Raw genomic sequence first — 14,735 nt, forward strand, 5'->3', positions numbered from 1 at the left:
TTCCGGCGGCAGGTTGTACACACGGACATTTTTATATTCCACATCAGCATTGGATATGAGAACAGTACTCACCGAGGCGTCACGATGACGGAACTCAGCTCTGCTACCATGTTTTAACAGAATCCTCTCCAGTAACACAGGGTTTAACAACTTGACGAAGAAACAGTAGAGATCGGTGTCGTAATAGGCAGTATGAACCTGGTCAGACGTAATACCAATGACATCCACTATGAAATCGTGAACTTCCATGGAACTCGGTTGAACATGACGTGTAGACTTGTCCAATTCGAAACGCAGAGTACATTTCCTTGGGAACAACCTGGACGACATATCCACTTATTAAACGGTCGAGACCGCTAACACAGAACGACACAAAACACTAAAAGCGAAGTGAAGTGACGGAAACACAAGACAGCAAATCTAGCAAACAACGTAAACAACGAAAGCAGTCACGGCTTGCACACGCTATTGCGGAGCGAAGGCACAACACGTGCGACCTGCACGGCGTCGCAAGCGGAACTTGTGAGTTACACCCCCGCCAGAGCAAGTACATCCGGGACGAGTGTCTCGTGGATCCTACTGTCATTATTTCTTAGGTTTGAACGGTACAGTAAGTGTTCGAGGAACCTATTCATGACAAGACCTAAGCAGCGTCGACTCCGTGGCGCAACGGTAGCGCGTCTGACTCCAGATCAGAAGGTTGCGTGTTCAAATCACGTCGGGGTCACAATGAAATTTTCGTTTACGAAAGCCATAGGCGAGTATGTCAGTTTAATCAGATACTAAACGATTACGGAGAACGGACGAACAGAACTTGCTTGAAAAAAAGCTACTAGTGCAATTTTCGCGTTCTGACATTAAGGTGAAGGCGCCGACTCGCACTTTCTCCAGGCGCGAAGTGTCTAGTATTTTTGATATTTATATCGTTTAACGCTAATATATAACTGAGAGATAATGATTACGCAATATTTTGCTCGATTAGACGTCTTTAGCCAGGCAGAGTATAATATTTTTCCTTAAGTTATGGGAACGCAAAGATCGTGAAAGGGGGTATAGCTCAGTCGTAGAGCATTCGACTGCAGATCGAGAGGTCCCCGGTTCAATCCCGGGTGCCCCCTTCATTTCTCAGTATCTCGAAAAAACAAATGACGATTGTCGCGGTGAGTTGCAAATACATGTTTGAGATGCGCAGTTCCGCTTTAGACGCCGTGCAGTGTGGACGTGCCTAGTCTTCCGCTCCGCCGTAGCGTTACGTATAGTGGACTATCGTTTTTGTTTACGTGTTGTGTTGCAACTTCTGTGAGTGTTTCTGCGTCGTTGTTTCGTACCTTGTGTTACTTTCTGTCCTTATTTCAGTGTTTTTTGTGTAGCGGTTTCGACCGCATATTTTGAAAATGTCGTCCCAGGTTATTCCTCGTCAGGCTACAGTTAGTTTTGCTTTTGACAAGTCAACCCGCCATGTGCAACCTAGTTCTCTTGAGATTCATGATTGGTTGGTTGATACCTTTGGTGTTCATTCGGATCAGGTGCACACTGCTTATTTTGATACCGAAGTGTATGTTTTCTTTGTTAAGTTTATGGACCCACTTCAGGTTGATAAAATTCTTTCTAAATATGGTCATCAAGTTCTCTTTCGGCATCGGGATGATTCTGTAAGTACCGTGCTGCTTTCCAATGCTTCCATCACGTATACCAATGTTCGTGTTTACAACCTTCCACCGGAGGTGGATAATGTCTATCTTAAGGAGGGTCTACAGAAGTATGGTGATGTAAAGAGCATTCGCCTTGAACGCTGGTCAAGCCAACATCGCCTGCAATGTTACAGTGGTATTCGTTCAGTCGAAATGCACGTTAAGCAGAATATTCCATCTCACCTGCAGATCGGTGGATATCGTGTCCATGTAACATATAGTGGTCAGGTTGGCACCTGTTTTTTGTGCGTACCGACTGTCCGCGGAGAGTTTTTGTTTTAAAAAATTCTCTCGAACAGCGTCGCAAGTTAACGGTCGCTGACCTCGTTGCAGGTGGTTCTGCTCTTGGTGTAGCACAGTCCAGTGGTAGTAGCGCCCCGCCACAGGTTTTGCGCACCCCTGATACAGAATTTCCTCCTTTGCGTGCTAAATCTGATGTTGTTCCGTCTGTCCCTCAGGTGGGTGTGCCACTTTTGAATAATAAGAGGCGTCGCCCACACGATGGAAATAGTACGGATGAGGATCTCCCTGAGATGCCCCAGTCCGAGCGACCGGCATCCTCCGAGCCACTGTGTACTGTAGCTGCTCCCTGCCCTCCTGAGGTAGCGGTTCCGGTGGCGGCTGCTGGCCCCCCTCCGGCCTCCGACGCAGCTTCTCTCGAGTCGGGTCGTCGGTCGGGCCTGTTGGCGCCGTCTTCCGAACCGATTTCGATGTCACAACAAGTGGAGCCGCGACAACTTCCTGCTTCGCTGCCCCATACCTCTGCCAGCGGAGCTGCTCCGCTTCCTTCCAACTCTGCGGCCTCGGACCTTCCTGCTCACGTTTCGCCTCCGTGCAGTCCATGTTTGCCGGAAGCTAGTGCAGGTGTTGACCATTCCGTTTTGTCGGATGTTTCCACCGCGACCCCGGATCCCGCATGTGGACCGGCGCGGGTGGTGTCGGATACAGAACTTGACCCTCCTACGTCACCGGCGGCTGAAGTTTCCTTGCCCGTCAGCCGACGCAAGTTACGCGTTCAGCCGAACGTTAATGCTGTTCATAAAAAACCGAAACGTAAGGGATCTGCGGAACGGGGTAGCAGTCCCCCTCCCTCGGATGCCTCTGTCACCCCTGCTATGGACTGTGACGCTGGTGCGTCGGTGTAGGTGATTTGTTTTCTCGCTTTTCTCTCTATGGTTCAAGCATACACCTTTCTTACCTTAAATGTTAACCGTATTGAGTCCGACGTTCGCATTGCCTCTTTGCGGCAGTTTATTTACGACGCCTGTGCGGACGTAGTGTTTTTGCAGGAAGTGTTGTTTTCTGATCTCTCTCTACCTGGATTTCAAACTGTTTTTAATGTCGCGCCGGAATATTCAACAGGAACTGCTCTTTTCTTTCGAGAGGGCATTCCTATTACTGACATTGAATTCCTTGACTCTGGCCGTGGGATTGGTTGTCGTCTTTTTGATCTCCGCCTCGTTGTTTTGTATGCCCCCTCTGGATCGGGTCACACTGTGGCTCGATCGCGCTTTTATAAAGAAGAGCTTATTTATCTTTTGCGCCAGAGTCCTCGGAGTCTCCTGCTCGGAGGCGATTTTAATTGTGTTTTACGCCCTGCAGACCAGTCCCCCAATTTTAATTATTGCCGTGATTTACATGACTTAGTTCGTACGATGCATCTGCGTGATGTTTGGGAACACAAATATCCAACCCTGGTGAAATATACGTTTTTTACCGCGTCCTCATGCAGTAGACTCGACAGATTCTATTTATCTGATTTTTTATGTGCTAAAATTCTTTCTGTCGATGTTATTCCTACTAGTTTTTCTGACCATTGTGCTTTTACTGCAACTGTAAATCTTAGTCGCCAACCTGCAAAACTTTATCGTTCCCAGTGGATGTTAAATGTTTCCCACCTTGCCGACAGTGCTATGGATGATGTTATAAGTGGCGTGTGGGAGCGATGTCTTTGCTCTGTCCCGCGATACCCCTCCTTGCTGATTTGGTGGACTGCGTTTGCCAAGCCCAAGATTCGTCAGACTTTGATTTTCTACTGTGCTGCTAGGACGCGTGATTTTAAGAACACGTATGAATATTACTACTCTGTCCTGCGTGAACTATATGACGCGGCGGGTACCTCTCCACTGCGGATCCATGATGTTCGTCGTGTTAAAGCCAAGCTCTTGAGCCTTAAACGACGGCAGATGGATGGTCTGCGAGTTAAGTCGAAACCTCACTCTCTTGTTGAAGGTGAACTGACATCCTTGTACCACCTGCTACGGCATCAGACTCGTCGTCGTCGCTCCTTCATCTCTTCTCTTACGGTGGATGATGGGCGACAGCTTATTGCACAGGAGGAAATGGTTCGTGCTCTTCATCAGTATTACACTAGTCTATATTCTGCCGATGATTCTGGTGAGTCTCTTTCGGATGATGTCTTTGGGGATCTAACTGCGACGATCGCGCCTGACGCGAACGGCGAATTTCTCCGGGAGTTCCAGGTAGATGATGTTTTCGATTTTATTGCTCGCTCTCCGTCCAGTAAATCGCCGGGTCCAGACGGCCTGCCTAAAGAATTTTATCTCCGTTTTTGGCCTCTTTTGGGTGGCATTTTTACGCAGATTTTAAATGAGATTGTCAGGGGGATGGATGTGCCTGCCGATTTTAAAGTAGGGAAAATTGTTTTAATCCCGAAGTCCTCTGGTCGTTTATCTGCTGCCAATCTTCGTCCGCTCACATTGCTGAATTTTGACTATAAGACAGCTGCTAGAGCGCCAAAAAAAAAAAAAAAAAAAAAAAAGTCGTAGAGCATTCGACTGCAGATCGAGAGGTCCCCGGTTCAATCCCGGGTGCCCCCTTCATTTTTCAGTATCTCGAAAAAACAAATGACGATTGTCGCGGTGAGTTGCAAATACATGTTTGAGATGCACCCTGCACGCCATACCGAAGGCTTTGGAGCAACATTTCAATGGGGGGGGATCGCAGCCCAGGGTCTTGCAGGTCATCGTCCTCCCGCCATGAGGTCGAACTGTACGAAATCCACTTGCTTGGGGGAAGAATCTTGTACACTGAATTTTGTAGAATATGGTGATAGGCAAAAGTTTTCATGTACTGCTGCACGGAGAAACAAAAATTGGAGGAGCTGGGATTTGAACCCAGGACTTTCTGCATGCGAAGCAGACACTCTACCACTGAGTTACACCCCCGCCAGAGCAAGTACATCCGGGACGAGTGTCTCGTGGATCCTACCGTCATTATTTCTTAGGTTTGAACGGTACAGTAAGTGTTCGAGGAACCTATTCATGACAAGACCTAAGCAGCGTCGACTCCGTGGCGCAACGGTAGCGCGTCTGACTCCAGATCAGAAGGTTGCGTGTTCAAATCACGTCGGGGTCACAATGAAATTTTCGTTTACGAAAGCCATAGGCGAGTATGTCAGTTTAATCAGATACCAAACGATTACGGAGAACGGACGAACAGAACTTGCTTGAAAAAAAGCTACTAGTGCAATTTTCGCGTTCTGACATTAAGGTGAAGGCGCCGACTCGCACTTTCTCCAGGCGCGAAGTGTCTAGTATTTTTGATATTTATATCGTTTAACGCTAATATATAGCTGAGAGATAATGATTACGCAATATTTTGCTCGATTAGACGTCTTTAGCCAGGCAGAGTATAATATTTTTCCTTAAGTTATGGGAACGCAAAGATCGTGAAAGGGGGTATAGCTCAGTCGTAGAGCATTCGACTGCAGATCGAGAGGTCCCCGGTTCAATCCCGGGTGCCCCCTTCATTTTTCAGTATCTCGAAAAAACAAATGACGATTGTCGCGGTGAGTTGCAAATACATGTTTGAGATGCACCCTGCACGCCATACCGAAGGCTTTGGAGCAACATTTCAATGGGGGGGGATCGCAGCCCAGGGTCTTGCAGGTCATCGTCCTCCCGCCATGAGGTCGAACTGTACGAAATCCACTTGCTTGGGGGAAGAATCTTGTACACTGAATTTTGTAGAATATGGTGATAGGCAAAAGTTTTCATGTACTGCTGCACGGAGAAACAAAAATTGGAGGAGCTGGGATTTGAACCCAGGACTTTCTGCATGCGAAGCAGACACTCTACCACTGAGTTACACCCCCGCCAGAGCAAGTACATCCGGGACGAGTGTCTCGTGGATCCTACTGTCATTATTTCTTAGGTTTGAACGGTACAGTAAGTGTTCGAGGAACCTATTCATGACAAGACCTAAGCAGCGTCGACTCCGTGGCGCAACGGTAGCGCGTCTGACTCCAGATCAGAAGGTTGCGTGTTCAAATCACGTCGGGGTCACAATGAAATTTTCGTTTACGAAAGCCATAGGCGAGTATGTCAGTTTAATCAGATACCAAACGATTACGGAGAACGGACGAACAGAACTTGCTTGAAAAAAAGCTACTAGTGCAATTTTCGCGTTCTGACATTAAGGTGAAGGCGCCGACTCGCACTTTCTCCAGGCGCGAAGTGTCTAGTATTTTTGATATTTATATCGTTTAACGCTAATATATAACTGAGAGATAATGATTACGCAATATTTTGCTCGATTAGACGTCTTTAGCCAGGCAGAGTATAATATTTTTCCTTAAGTTACGGGAACGCAAAGATCGTGAAAGGGGGTATAGTTCCGCTTTAGACGCCGTGCAGTGTGGACGTGCCTAGTCTTCCGCTCCGCCGTAGCGTTACGTATAGTGGACTATCGTTTTTGTTTACGTGTTGTGTTGCAACTTCTGTGAGTGTTTCTGCGTCGTTGTTTCGTACCTTGTGTTACTTTCTGTCCTTATTTCAGTGTTTTTTGTGTAGCGGTTTCGACCGCATATTTTGAAAATATCGTCCCAGGTTATTCCTCGTCAGGCTACAGTTAGTTTTGCTTTTGACAAGTCAACCCGCCATGTGCAACCTAGTTCTCTTGAGATTCATGATTGGTTGGTAGATACCTTTGGTGTTCATTCGGATCAGGTGCACACTGCTTATTTTGATACCGAACTGTATGTTTTCTTTGTTAAGTTTATGGACCCACTTCAGGTTGATAAAATTCTTTCTAAATATGGTCATCAAGTTCTCTTTCGGCATCGGGATGATTCTGTAAGTACCGTGCTGCTTTCCAATGCTTCCATCACGTATACCAATGTTCGTGTTTACAACCTTCCACCGGAGGTGGATAATGTCTATCTTAAGGAGGGTCTACAGAAGTATGGTGATGTAAAGAGCATTCGCCTTGAACGCTGGTCAAGCCAACATCGCCTGCAATGTTACAGTGGTATTCGTTCAGTCGAAATGCACGTTAAGCAGAATATTCCATCTCACCTGCAGATCGGTGGATATCGTGTCCATGTAACATATAGTGGTCAGGTGGGCACCTGTTTTTTGTGCAATGAAAGTGGTCACGTGCGTACCGACTGTCCGCGGAGAGTTTTTGTTTTAAAAAATTCTCTCGAACAGCGTCGCAAGTTAACGGTCGCTGACCTCGTTGCAGGTGGTTCTGCTCTTGGTGTAGCAGAGTCCAGTGGTAGTAGCGCCCCTTCACAGGTTTTGCGCACCCCTGATACAGAATTTCCTCCTTTGCGTGCTAAATCTGATGTTGTTCCGTCTGTCCCTCAGGTGGGTGTGCCACTTTTGAATAATAAGAGGCGTCGCCCACACGATGGAAATAGTACGGATGAGGATCTCCCTGAGATGCCCCAGTCCGAGCGACCGGCATCCTCCGAGCCACTGTGTACTGTAGCTGCTCCCTGCCCTCCTGAGGTAGCGGTTCCGGTGGCGGCTGCTGGCGCCCCTCCGGCCTCCGACGCAGCTTCTCTCGAGTCGGGTCGTCGGTCGGGCCTGTTGGCGCCGTCTTCCGAACCGACTTCGATGTCACAACAAGTGGAGCCGCGACAACTTCCTGCTTCGCTGCCCCATACCTCTGCCAGCGGAGCTGCTCCGCTTCCTTCCAACTCTGCGGCCTCGGACCTTCCTGCTCACGTTTCGCCTCCGTGCAGTCCATGTTTGCCGGAAGCTAGTGCAGGTGTTGACCATTCCGTTTTGTCGGATGTTTCCCCCGCGACCCCGGATCCCGCATGTGGACCGGCGCGGGTGGTGTCGGATACAGAACTTGACCCTCCTACGTCACCGGCGGCTGAAGTTTCCTTGCCTGTCAGCCGACGCAAGTTACGCGTTCAGCCGAACGTTAATGCTGTTCGTAAAAAACCGAAACGTAAGGGATCCGTGGAACGGGGTAGCAGTCCCCCTCCCTCGGATGCCTCTGTCACCCCTGCTATGGACTGTGACGCTGGTGCGTCGGTGTAGGTGATTTGTTTTCTCGCTTTTCTCTCTATGGTTCAAGCATACACCTTTCTTACCTTAAATGTTAACCGTATTGAGTCCGACGTTCGCATTGCCTCTTTGCGGCAGTTTATTTACGACGCCTGTGCGGACGTAGTGTTTTTGCAGGAAGTGTTGTTTTCTGATCTCTCTCTACCTGGATTTCAAACTGTTTTTAATGTCGCGCCGGAATATTCAACAGGAACTGCTCTTTTCTTTCGAGAGGGCATTCCTATTACTGACATTGAATTCCTTGACTCTGGCCGTGGGATTGGTTGTCGTCTTTTTGATCTCCGCCTCGTTGTTTTGTATGCCCCCTCTGGTTCGGGTCACACTGTGGCTCGATCGCGCTTTTATAAAGAAGAGCTTATTTATCTTTTGCGCCAGAGTCCTCGGAGTCTCCTGCTCGGAGGCGATTTTAATTGTGTTTTACGCCCTGCAGACCAGTCCCCCAATTTTAATTATTGCCGTGATTTACATGACTTAGTTCGTACGATGCATCTGCGTGATGTTTGGGAACACAAATATCCAACCCTGGTGAAATATACGTTTTTTACCGCGTCCTCATGCAGTAGACTCGACAGATTCTATTTATCTGATTTTTTATGTGATAAAATTCTTTCTGTCGATGTTATTCCTACTAGTTTTTCTGACCATTGTGCTTTTACTGCAACTGTAAATCTTAGTCGCCAACCTGCAAAACTTTATCGTTCCCAGTGGATGTTAAATGTTTCCCACCTTGCCGACAGTGCTATGGATGATGTTATAAGTGGCGTGTGGGAGCGATGTCTTCGCTCTGTCCCGCGATACCCCTCCTTGCTGGTTTGGTGGACTGCGTTTGCCAAGCCCAAGATTCGTCAGACTTTGATTTTCTACTGTGCTGCTAGGACGCGTGATTTTAAGAACACGTATGAATATTACTACTCTGTCCTGCGTGAACTATATGACGCGGCGGGTACCTCTCCACTGCGGATCCATGATGTTCGTCGTGTTATGGCCAAGCTCTTGAGCCTTAAACGACGACAGATGGATGGTCTGCGAGTTAAGTCGAAACCTCACTCTCTTGTTGAAGGTGAACCGACATCCTTGTACCACCTGCTACGGCATCAGACTCGTCGTCGTCGCTCCTTCATCTCTTCTCTTACGGTGGATGATGGGCGACAGCTTATTGCACAGGAGGAAATGGTTCGTGCTCTTCATCAGTATTACACTAGTCTATATTCTGCCGATGATTCTGGTGAGTCTCTTTCGGATGATGTCTTTGGGGATCTAACTGCGACGATCGCGCCTGACGCGAACGGCGAATTTCTCCGGGAGTTCCAGGTAGATGATGTTTTCGATTTTATTGCTCGCTCTCCGTCCAGTAAATCGCCGGGTCCAGACGGCCTGCCTAAAGAATTTTATCTCCGTTTTTGGCCTCTTTTGGGTGGCATTTTTACGCAGATTTTAAATGAGATTGTCAGGGGGATGGATGTGCCTGCCGATTTTAAAGTAGGGAAAATTGTTTTAATCCCGAAGTCCTCTGGTCGTTTATCTGCTGCCAATCTTCGTCCGCTCACATTGCTGAATTTTGACTATAAGACAGCTGCTAGAGCGCTCAATAGCCGGTTGTCTTCTCTGCTTCGGGGTGTGATTGGTGCACATCAATGTTGTTTTCATGATAGATCTATTCTGACACCAGTAGCCGAATATCGGGATGTTGTCTCGGTTGCGGCGGTTACAAACGTACATTGTGCCTTTGCCTTCCTTGATTTTTATAAGGCTTTTGATCACGTCAGTCATGTGTTTTTAGATCATGTTTTAGGTACAATAGGTTTTAACGCTTCATCACGTGGTGTTCTTGGCAATTTGTATAGGGGAATAACAGCTCGGGTGTCAGTCAATGGGCAGCTGACGCCGCCCATTGCTATCCGCCGCGGAGTGCCTCAGGGTAGTCCGCTCTCTATGTCTTTATTCGTATTGTCCCTGGAACCGCTGCTTCGGACTATTGCTCTCAAGCTTCAGGGTATGTCCCTCTCTGGTGGGAAGCTCTCTGTTAAGGCATATGCGGATGATGTCGTTGTTCTCCTCCGTCAACGTGATGATATCCCGTTGTTGAAAGGGGCGGTTGATGCATACTGTCGTGTCTCTGGAGCGCGTCTCAATCAGGGTAAATGTAAGTTCCTTGATATTCGAGGATTTCGCGATGCTGACGTCCCTTGGGCCACTTTTGTCGATCGCCATACGTCCTTGGGGATTATCATTGATCGGTGTCCTCTAAAAATGGCGGCTCTCAATTGGAAATCTGTCACCGAGAAGATACAGGGGGCTCTGATGGTCCATGAGCAGCGCTCTGCTACCATTTTGCAAAAAGTCAGAATTTTAGACACCTACGTTCTATGTAAAGCTTATTATGTTGCTCAGCTGTTCCCACTTCCCATGATGGTGGCGAAAAGGTTGCGCCAATTGTCTAGCAGGTTTATATGGAAGGGCCATCTATTCAAGTTACGTTACGAGGTAATGACGAAACCGCGTCTCTCCGGAGGCTTGGGCCTCTCTGACATTACTCGCAAGGCGTCTGCTTTGTACGTCCGCCGAACGACTCTAATTGTTACGCAAGAAGTGACTTCAATTACATCGAGGCTTTTTACTGTTGTGCGTCCGGCGAGCCTTGCTCCACCTGTCGATGTCGGACGCCTAAATTTTAAGTTGAAACACATTCGGGAATTTTACATTGCGGTGAGTTACCTCGGTGACGTCTTCTTGCGGCGACCGGTGCCAACGACCAAGGGCTTGATTGCCCGCTGGGAGGGGCTGGCCGGTCCCAATCCAATAGAACTGGCGTCTCCATCTGTGTCCTGGAGGAACGTCTGGAAGAACGTTAGTCTGCCGATCCACTCTATGGCCGTGGCGTCCACGTGGTATAGGGTAATAAATAATTTGGTTCCCACCAATGTACGACTGCACCGTATTGGTCTTTCTGACACGGACACCTGTACTCGGTGTGGTCTCCTGGATACCCTTGAACATCGATTCACCTGCTGTGGGCACCTTGCTAATTGGCGTTGGCTCAGGAAACAACTTGCTTTTGTCACTAGGTCTGCTGAAGCCGCTTATACTATTGACATCATCGTCCGGCCCGATTCTTCCTTTTTTCCGCGGACGAAGCTCCATACCGTCATGTGGTTGATTGGCCATTTCGTACATTTTGTCAACAGTTGTCATGAAGAGGATGGACACCTAGCGTTTCGGCAGTACATGCTTACTGCTTACTGGCAGCGCTTGCGATTGCCAGGCCTCCGAGATGATTTTGCCAATATGCTTAGCCTGACATTTGAAAGAGAGGGTGTTGGCTAAGGTCACCTGTGTGAGCCATTTTCTTTTATACTGTTTCTGGATTTCCCGCCGTTATATATGTTTCTTCTCTACACCAGGATTGAAGTTTTCGTGTTTTAATCTTTATTTCAGTCAGCAGTCTACATTATATAGTCATGTTTTAGGATTTTAATTTCAGTACTGTAAAAAAAAAAAAAAAAAAAAAAAAAAAAGTGGCTAGGATACCTGGCTCTCACCCAGGAGGCCCGGGTTCGATTCCCGGTACCGGAAAAGCGCGTTTCTGTTGTAGTAAGTTTAAAAAAAAAAAAAAAAAAAAAAAGTCGTAGAGCATTCGACTGCAGATCGAGAGGTCCCCGGTTCAATCCCGGGTGCCCCCTTCATTTTTCAGTATCTCGAAAAAACAAATGACGATTGTCGCGGTGAGTTGCAAATACATGTTTGAGATGCACCCTGCACGCCATACCGAAGGCTTTGGAGCAACATTTCAATGGGGGGGGATCGCAGCCCAGGGTCTTGCAGGTCATCGTCCTCCCGCCATGAGGTCGAACTGTACGAAATCCACTTGCTTGGGGGAAGAATCTTGTACACTGAATTTTGTAGAATATGGTGATAGGCAAAAGTTTTCATGTACTGCTGCACGGAGAAACAAAAATTGGAGGAGCTGGGATTTGAACCCAGGACTTTCTGCATGCGAAGCAGACACTCTACCACTGAGTTACACCCCCGCCAGAGCAAGTACATCCGGGACGAGTGTCTCGTGGATCCTACTGTCATTATTTCTTAGGTTTGAACGGTACAGTAAGTGTTCGAGGAACCTATTCATGGCAAGACATAAGCAGCGTCGACTCCGTGGCGCAACGGTAGCGCGTCTGACTCCAGATCAGAAGGTTGCGTGTTCAAATCACGTCGGGGTCACAATGAAATTTTCGTTTACGAAAGCCATAGGCGAGTATGTCAGTTTAATCAGATACCAAACGATTACGGAGAACGGACGAACAGAACTTGCTTGAAAAAAAGCTACTAGTGCAATTTTCGCGTTCTGACATTAAGGTGAAGGCGCCGACTCGCACTTTCTCCAGGCGCGAAGTGTCTAGTATTTTTGATATTTATATCGTTTAACGCTAATATATAACTGAGAGATAATGATTACGCAATATTTTGCTCGATTAGACGTCTTTAGCCAGGCAGAGTATAATATTTTTCCTTAAGTTATGGGAACGCAAAGATCGTGAAAGGGGGTATAGCTCAGTCGTAGAGCATTCGACTGCAGATCGAGAGGTCCCCGGTTCAATCCCGGGTGCCCCCTTCATTTTTCAGTATCTCGAAAAAACAAATGACGATTGTCGCGGTGAGTTGCAAATACATGTTTGAGATGCACCCTGCACGCCATACCGAAGGCTTTGGAGCAACATTTCAATGGGGGGGGATCGCAGCCCAGGGTCTTGCAGGTCATCGTCCTCCCGCCATGAGGTCGAACTGTACGAAATCCACTTGCTTGGGGGAAGAATCTTGTACACTGAATTTTGTAGAATATGGTGATAGGCAAAAGTTTTCATGTACTGCTGCACGGAGAAACAAAAATTGGAGGAGCTGGGATTTGAACCCAGGACTTTCTGCATGCGAAGCAGACACTCTACCACTGAGTTACACCCCCGCCAGAGCAAGTACATCCGGGACGAGAGTCTCGTGGATCCTACTGTCATTATTTCTTAGGTTTGAACGGTACAGTAAGTGTTCGAGGAACCTATTCATGACAAGACCTAAGCAGCGTCGACTCCGTGGCGCAACGGTAGCGCGTCTGACTCCAGATCAGAAGGTTGCGTGTTCAAATCACGTCGGGGTCACAATGAAATTTTCGTTTACGAAAGCCATGGGCGAGTATGTCAGTTTAATCAGATACCAAACGATTACGGAGAACGGACGAACAGAACTTGCTTGAAAAAAAGCTACTAGTGCAATTTTCGCGTTCTGACATTAAGGTGAAGGCGCCGACTCGCACTTTCTCCAGGCGCGAAGTGTCTAGTATTTTTGATATTTATATCGTTTAACGCTAATATATAACTGAGAGATAATGATTACGCAATATTTTGCTCGATTAGACGTCTTTAGCCAGGCAGAGTATAATATTTTTCCTTAAGTTATGGGAACGCAAAGATCGTGAAAGGGGGTATAGCTCAGTCGTAGAGCATTCGACTGCAGATCGAGAGGTCCCCGGTTCAATCCCGGGTGCCCCCTTCATTTTTCAGTATCTCGAAAAAACAAATGACGATTGTCGCGGTGAGTTGCAAATACATGTTTGAGATGCACCCTGCACGCCATACCGAAGGCTTTGGAGCAACATTTCAATGGGGGGGGATCGCAGCCCAGGGTCTTGCAGGTCATCGTCCTCCCGCCATGAGGTCGAACTGTACGAAATCCACTTGCTTGGGGGAAGAATCTTGTACACTGAATTTTGTAGAATATGGTGATAGGCAAAAGTTTTCATGTACTGCTGCACGGAGAAACAAAAATTGGAGGAGCTGGGATTTGAACCCAGGACTTTCTGCATGCGAAGCAGACACTCTACCACTGAGTTACACCCCCGGCAGAGCAAGTACATCCGGGACGAGTGTCTCGTGGATCCTACTGTCATTATTTCTTAGGTTTGAACGGTACAGTAAGTGTTCGAGGAACCTATTCATGACAAGACCTAAGCAGCGTCGACTCCGTGGCGCAACGGTAGCGCGTCTGACTCCAGATCAGAAGGTTGCGTGTTCAAATCACGTCGGGGTCACAATGAAATTTTCGTTTACGAAAGCCATAGGCGAGTATGTCAGTTTAATCAGATACCAAACGATTACGGAGAACGGACGAACAGAACTTGCTTGAAAAAAAGCTACTAGTGCAATTTTCGCGTTCTGACATTAAGGTGAAGGCGCCGACTCGCACTTTCTCCAGGCGCGAAGTGTCTAGTATTTTTGATATTTATATCGTTTAACGCTAATATATAACTGAGAGATAATGATTACGCAATATTTTGCTCGATTAGACGTCTTTAGCCAGGCAGAGTATAATATTTTTCCTTAAGTTATGGGAACGCAAAGATCGTGAAAGGGGGTATAGCTCAGTCGTAGAGCATTCGACTGCAGATCGAGAGGTCCCCGGTTCAATCCCGGGTGCCCCCTTCATTTTTCAGTATCTCGAAAAAACAAACGACGATTGTCGCGGTGAGTTGCAAATACATGTTTGAGATGCACCCTGCACGCCATACCGAAGGCTTTGGAGCAACATTTCAATGGGGGGGGGATCGCAGCCCAGGGTCTTGCAGGTCATCGTCCTCCCGCCATGAGGTCGAACTGTACGAAATCCACTTGCTTGGGTGAAGAATCTTGTACACTGAATTTTGTAGAATATGGTGATAGGCAAAAGTTTTCAT

General features: G+C 47.5%; 16 non-coding genes across 16 annotated transcripts; 11 read left to right on the top strand and 5 right to left on the bottom strand.

Annotated features, from left to right (window-relative positions):
- Window positions 1–655: 655 nt before the first annotated feature.
- On the top strand, window positions 656–727 carry Trnaw-cca. Its single transcript has one exon. It is a non-coding gene; the product is annotated as a tRNA-Trp (tRNA).
- A 319-nt stretch (window positions 728–1,046) lies between these two features.
- Window positions 1,047–1,118, top strand: Trnac-gca. Its single transcript has one exon. It is a non-coding gene; the product is annotated as a tRNA-Cys (tRNA).
- A 3,689-nt stretch (window positions 1,119–4,807) lies between these two features.
- Trnaa-cgc lies at window positions 4,808–4,879 on the bottom strand. Its single transcript has one exon. It is a non-coding gene; the product is annotated as a tRNA-Ala (tRNA).
- Window positions 4,880–4,997: 118 nt separating this feature from the next.
- Trnaw-cca lies at window positions 4,998–5,069 on the top strand. Its single transcript has one exon. It is a non-coding gene; the product is annotated as a tRNA-Trp (tRNA).
- A 319-nt stretch (window positions 5,070–5,388) lies between these two features.
- On the top strand, window positions 5,389–5,460 carry Trnac-gca. The gene has a single exon. It is a non-coding gene; the product is annotated as a tRNA-Cys (tRNA).
- Window positions 5,461–5,736: 276 nt separating this feature from the next.
- On the bottom strand, window positions 5,737–5,808 carry Trnaa-cgc. The gene has a single exon. It is a non-coding gene; the product is annotated as a tRNA-Ala (tRNA).
- Window positions 5,809–5,926: 118 nt separating this feature from the next.
- On the top strand, window positions 5,927–5,998 carry Trnaw-cca. The gene has a single exon. It is a non-coding gene; the product is annotated as a tRNA-Trp (tRNA).
- Window positions 5,999–11,973: 5,975 nt separating this feature from the next.
- Trnaa-cgc lies at window positions 11,974–12,045 on the bottom strand. Its single transcript has one exon. It is a non-coding gene; the product is annotated as a tRNA-Ala (tRNA).
- Window positions 12,046–12,163: 118 nt separating this feature from the next.
- Window positions 12,164–12,235, top strand: Trnaw-cca. Its single transcript has one exon. It is a non-coding gene; the product is annotated as a tRNA-Trp (tRNA).
- Window positions 12,236–12,554: 319 nt separating this feature from the next.
- Window positions 12,555–12,626, top strand: Trnac-gca. Its single transcript has one exon. It is a non-coding gene; the product is annotated as a tRNA-Cys (tRNA).
- A 276-nt stretch (window positions 12,627–12,902) lies between these two features.
- Window positions 12,903–12,974, bottom strand: Trnaa-cgc. Its single transcript has one exon. It is a non-coding gene; the product is annotated as a tRNA-Ala (tRNA).
- A 118-nt stretch (window positions 12,975–13,092) lies between these two features.
- Trnaw-cca lies at window positions 13,093–13,164 on the top strand. The gene has a single exon. It is a non-coding gene; the product is annotated as a tRNA-Trp (tRNA).
- Window positions 13,165–13,483: 319 nt separating this feature from the next.
- On the top strand, window positions 13,484–13,555 carry Trnac-gca. Its single transcript has one exon. It is a non-coding gene; the product is annotated as a tRNA-Cys (tRNA).
- Window positions 13,556–13,831: 276 nt separating this feature from the next.
- On the bottom strand, window positions 13,832–13,903 carry Trnaa-cgc. The gene has a single exon. It is a non-coding gene; the product is annotated as a tRNA-Ala (tRNA).
- A 118-nt stretch (window positions 13,904–14,021) lies between these two features.
- Window positions 14,022–14,093, top strand: Trnaw-cca. Its single transcript has one exon. It is a non-coding gene; the product is annotated as a tRNA-Trp (tRNA).
- A 319-nt stretch (window positions 14,094–14,412) lies between these two features.
- On the top strand, window positions 14,413–14,484 carry Trnac-gca. The gene has a single exon. It is a non-coding gene; the product is annotated as a tRNA-Cys (tRNA).
- The last annotated feature ends 251 nt before the right edge of the window (window positions 14,485–14,735 follow it).

This window comes from Schistocerca piceifrons, chromosome 3 (genome assembly GCF_021461385.2).
Source record: "Schistocerca piceifrons isolate TAMUIC-IGC-003096 chromosome 3, iqSchPice1.1, whole genome shotgun sequence".
In the NCBI taxonomy this organism is placed as follows: domain Eukaryota; kingdom Metazoa; phylum Arthropoda; class Insecta; order Orthoptera; family Acrididae; genus Schistocerca; species Schistocerca piceifrons.